This window comes from Otolemur garnettii, unplaced genomic scaffold (genome assembly GCF_000181295.1).
Source record: "Otolemur garnettii isolate 467f Iridium unplaced genomic scaffold, OtoGar3 scaffold00074, whole genome shotgun sequence".
Classification (NCBI taxonomy): Eukaryota; Metazoa; Chordata; class Mammalia; order Primates; family Galagidae; genus Otolemur; species Otolemur garnettii.
Window position 1 is genome coordinate 5824158 of NW_003852469.1, and position 5568 is coordinate 5829725.

Sequence of the window (5568 nt, forward strand, 5' to 3'; positions counted from 1 at the left end):
TACAATTAAGAGGGACGAGTAAGATGGGGATTAATTTTAATTATTCTGTTTAGGGTTCTTCTGAAAAGCAGAGTGAGTACACACAGGAAGCCATAACACGCCCAGAGCCATCACCTCTGCTGCCTGGCTCCTCCCAGCAAGTGACGATATAAAGGTAAAAGGGGCTCCAAGGTCATATGGACTGAAGATTTGTGTCCCCCTTTAAATTCATATATTGCAGCCTTACACTCTAATGCAATGGTCTTAGGAGGTGGGGCTTTGGGGAGGTGCCTGGGTTTAGATGAGGTTATGAGGGTGGGGCCCTGTCTTAGTCCATGTGCGAATCCCTGACAAAATACCCCAAGACTGGGTAATTTATAAAGAATAGAAATTCATTGCTCATAGTTCTGGAGACTGGGAAGTCCCCAAGGTTAAGGTGTCAGTAGGTTTTCTATTGAGGGCCTAGTCTCTGCTTCTAAGATGGTACCATAAAGAGGAGAAACACTGTATCCTCACGGGGTAGGAGGTGGAAGGGCAGAAGAGGAGAACTCCCTCTGTCAAGCCCTCTTATAAAGGTTCCCATTCGTAAGGAGCAAGCCCTTGAGGCCTAATTATCTCTTAAAGACCCCACCTCTTAATCCTATCACAGTAGTAACACCTGAATTTTGGAGGGGACACATTCAAACCACAGCAGGCCCCATGAAAGGATTAGTGATTAGGGTCCTTAGAAGAAGAGGAAGAGCAGCTAGAGCCCATGTTCAAGCTCACTGTCACTCTGTCTCTCTCTCTACAAGCCAGAAGAAGAAAACCCAAACCTGCCAGCACCTCTGTCGTGGACTTCCCAACCTCAAGAACTCTAAGAATTAAATGTCTGTGGTTTAAGCCACCCAGTCCATGGTATTTATTTTGTTATAGCAGACTGAGCTAAGACAAAAGATCTCTGTATGAGTCAGGGTTCTGCAGAGAAACAGAACCAATAGGATATATAGAGATATTATGAGGAACTGGCTCACATACTTACAGAGACTGAGGGGGTCCCATGATCTTTCATCTGCAACCTGGAGGCCCCAGGAAAGTGGTTGGTGGAGTTTCAATCCAAGGTCAAAGGCCTGGAAACCTGGCTAGCCAATGATACAAGGCTCAGGTCAAGGCAGAAGACCTGAGAAGTAGGTGGGGCAGGGGGCAATGAAGTAGGTCCTGGTTGGAGCCCGGATGCCTAAGAATCAGAAGCCTGATGTCTAGGAGCGAGAGAGGATGGATATCCCAGGTCAGGAAGAGAGAGCACATTCAAACTCTCTCTACCTTTTTATTCTATCTAGCCAGTCAATGCATAATATTATTTGATTCAAGTGAAGTTAGTTTAAATTAGTATGATTTAAGTAGGCAGAGAAAAGAGACAATAATAGAGATGATTATAGTGATATGAGAGATAACACAAAGAAATTCCACTGCAGAAAATACTAGGTCATCCCAACATCCCAGACTTGTCAAGTGGGTTTTCTGCTCTGCTGAGCACAGAGCACACAGGGGGTTTCCATACATGTACTCAAGGCTGTGGCTGCAGCTGCGCCCCAGATGGAAGGCTGAGCGATGTGCACAGATTCACCAGGAGGGGTGCTTGACACAGCCCAGCAGACTCAGGGTGTAGGCTAGGAAGTAGCACTTTCAGACTGCTCTCCTCCCATCCTGAATCCATCGAGAAGGAAGCTGCATTGGACGGGATTTCCATTTAGCAGGAATGTTTCCAAAGTGACATGTGAAATCCCCATGAACCTGTTGTCCTCCCCTAAGAACAGTTGCCCTTGTTCAGACCTCCCCACAGTGCTGATGACCACTTCTGCCGGGACTGCCTCACAGCTCAGTGTTCCCCTCACCCTACCGTGCTTCCCTCTCCCCTCTGTGTTGCTGAAGCGCAAACTGCCCACACTGTAACCACTGCAGCATCTGTGTCCCCAGAACTCAATCTGTGACAATGTCTAAAGAAACAAAAAATCTATGATTTCAAGAGTCGGTTTAGGTAGAAAGATCAAATGTACTCACAGAAATAACTGCAGAATAGATTATATGCCCATTGAAGGCAGGCACGCCGCCTCATTTATTTGAATATCTTCAGAGCCCAGCAGCAATCCTGGGTCTACAACATGTCCTAAAGAGTCGCCCATAAAGTCGCCATACATAGCAAAATTGTAGCTACACATACCTTTATTTGCAAAATGCCCATTACAAAATTTTACAAAATATTCTCTCTGTGTTTCCCACCTCTTTGTGACATTGAAACATGTGGGCACCCGGAGTAGGCTAATCTAGAGATAAACAAGAGTGAGAAGATAAGAAAGATATTCTAGATGTCAGGGATATATCACCTCATTAATGCAATGAAAACTCTGCATTTTTGCAAGTACCTCAAGTGTAGAACTGTTGTGCGCATTGTGTATGTGTTTGTGTGTGTATGTGTGTGCGCTGAAATGTCAGAAAGAAGGCCTATGTTGTGTTCTCACTTTAAATCTCATGGTGTCCAGAAACTCCTGGAAAGCTGTTAATATCTCCTCCAGTCTGACTCCCAGCTCCCAGGACCAAGCCTCTTAACCCTTCCACAGCAAGAACCTCCCCTTTACTCACCTGAAAAGCAAATGGAGAAAAATGAACCTATCAGAAGCAGGGGTGTGACCTAAGGTGGCGGGTTCGAATCCCCAGCCCGGACCCGCCAAACAACAATGACGGCTGCAACCAAAAAATAGCCGGGCGTTGTGGCGGGCGCCTGTGGTCCCAGCTACTTGGGAGGCGGAGGCAGGAGACTCGCTGGAGCCCAGGAGTTGGAGGTTGCTGTGAGCTGTAATGCCATGGCACTCTACCCAGGGGGACAGCTTGAGGCTCTGTCTCAAAAAAAAAAAAAAAAAAAAGAAGCAGGGGTGTGGTGAGCATGAAGGTTACAGCACTATGGGAGACATCCCTGGCTCAGGGGCTGAGGTCATTTCAATTATAGCAAAGTGTGCATTTGTCTCCCCGTCTCCAGGGATTGCTGCTGGAGGCCTAGGGTGGCTCTGAGCCTTGGCGCTCGCATGGCCTACAAAGCTTTGTAGCCCCATCACAACTGAAGTTTGCAAAGGTAGAATGCAGTTTCCACACTTTTCCATTCACCTGGTGGTGCACAGAATAGCTGTACAATAAGGGCAGCAGAGCGCAGAGACCACTGGCCACTCCTCACCACTGGGGAACCAATCTCCTTGCCGGGCTCTGGGGAGGGGATTACTGCAGAGACAAGGAGAGCTGGGAGATGAGGTTAGGACCACAGAGGAGCAGTATGAGATGGGCAAATCCAAACGGCCACTCTTGAGCCCGTAGGAGATATAGGAGCATCTGAAGGACCAGAGAAAACAACAAGGGGTTGGATACTCAATGTTTGGAGGAAAAGATTAGTCAAAGAAACGCTGTTTTATTGGGAAGGAATTATGATTCAGCTGTACATCCCAACACCAGATGGTTATTCTTGGGAAATATGGGCGTGTATGTGGATGACTGGATTTACTGAATTCACCAAGAGGACAAAGCCACATCTGGACAGCTGGAAACCCCACTTTTCACTACTTCTATTGAAGGTGCTTTCCTAGACAGTGGAGAGAGAAGCAGCAGGTTGGAGAGGAATTTCATTGATTTTCCCATCCTGGGGTTTCCAGTCTTGACGGCATCTGGAATAATCACCCTGATCCAGAAGTGAAAGCCAGAGACCTCAGGAAGGTTGAATAAATGGGCACTGATGGGATCAGAGACTCTGCATGCTGAGTTTACGTTTCAGGACTTAAAAAACTGCCTCCTGCACATGCCCCCGACAAATGCCTGAAACCCAGCCATGTGGGCCCTCTCTGCTGGCCTTTAACACTATTTGCGGCATTTTGAAGTATTTTGCTGGGTGGAGAATTGTTTTTTGTTTTGTTTTGTTTTTGTGCTTGTTTTTGAGACAGTGTCTCACTTTCTTGCCCCCATGGCATTATAGCTCACAGCAACCTCAAACTTTTGGGATCCAGCCATCCTCTTGCCTCTGCCTCCCAAGTAGCTGGACTACAGGCACCCGCCAAAATGCCCTGCTATTTTTTTTTTAGAGACAGGGTCTCACTCTTGCTCAGGCTGGTCTTAAACTCATGAGCTCATGCAATCAACCTTCCTCAGCCTCCCAGAATGCTAGGTTTACAGGTGTGAGCCTCCAAGTCTGGCAGGAAAGTTGGTTTTAATTTTCAATTTAATGATTAAAATAGATACTGTATTCACTAGTTTCCAAAGTCATAGACCTAATTCCATAGGTGAGTCTCCCTCCCACGTCTAACCTCCTTCCCCATCTAATTGCTGCCTGTCCTCTTTGGGGCATCCTTGCTCTGTGTATCCTTTTAGAGGAGTCTTTTTATTTTTATTTTTATTTTTGAGACAGAGTCTCACTTTGTCACCCTCAGTAAAATGCCATGGCGCCACAGCTCACAGCAACCTCAAACTCTTGGGCTTAAGCAATTCTCTTGCCTCAGCCTGTTTTCAACTGTTTTTATTTCACATCACACTTGAAACTATAGCTAAACTTCCACAGCATACTTAAATTATGTTGATCAAAAACAAAAAAAGGAATAGAAAAAAGAACATGCTTACTGTGTTTGAACTTCTTTTGAAAATAATTCAATTAATGATCTTTAAAACTTTTTGCAGCACATCTAAGATCCTCTCGCGGCACATCAGTTGAAAATCACTGTTCTAGAGTTTCTTTGGGGACAGACAAGCAATATAAACACAGTAGGACCTCCATAGTTGACCACCTCCCTACACTGACCACCTTGTTAAGTTGAGCTAATTTTCATAGGCGGGACATGCACCACGTGTATGTATCAGTAAAGAAGGCCTAGTTCCGGCTCGGTGCCTGTGGCTCAAGTGGCTAAGGTACCAGCCACATACACCTAAGGTGGCGGGCTCGAATCCAGCCCGGGCTCATCAAAACAACAATGATGGCTGCAACCAAAAAATATCCAAGCGTTGTGGCAAGCACCTGTGGTCCCACCCCTCCCTACTTGGGAGGCTGAGGCAAGAGACTCGCTTGAGCCAAGGAGTTGGAGGTTGCTATGAGCAGTGATGCCATGGCACTCTACTCAGGGGGACATCTTGAGGCTCTGTCTCAAAAAAAAAAAAAAAAAAGAAAAGAAATAGAGCAGTTTTTTATGATGTCCTAGAGGCCTACCCAGAACTCAGAATAAATATACTTAACCTAAAGATGGCAGGGACATATTTAAAAAGAATTGTGGACATAAAGACACTGTTGCTTCTTCCTCTGCATCCCTTGTCTTGTAACTTTGAGCTATAATATTGTATCTGGGATAGTTTTGTTTGTTTGTTTGTTTTGAGACAAAGCCTCAAGCTGTTACCCTGGGTAGAGTGCTGTGGCATCACAGCTCACAGCAACCTCCAACTCCTGGGTTTAAGCGATTCTCTTGCCTCAGCCTCCCAAGTAGCTGGGACTATAGGTGCCCACCACAACGCCCGGCCATTTTTTGGTTGTAGTTGTCATTGTTGTTTGGCAGGCCTGGGCTAGATTCAAACCTGCCAGCTCTGGTATATGTG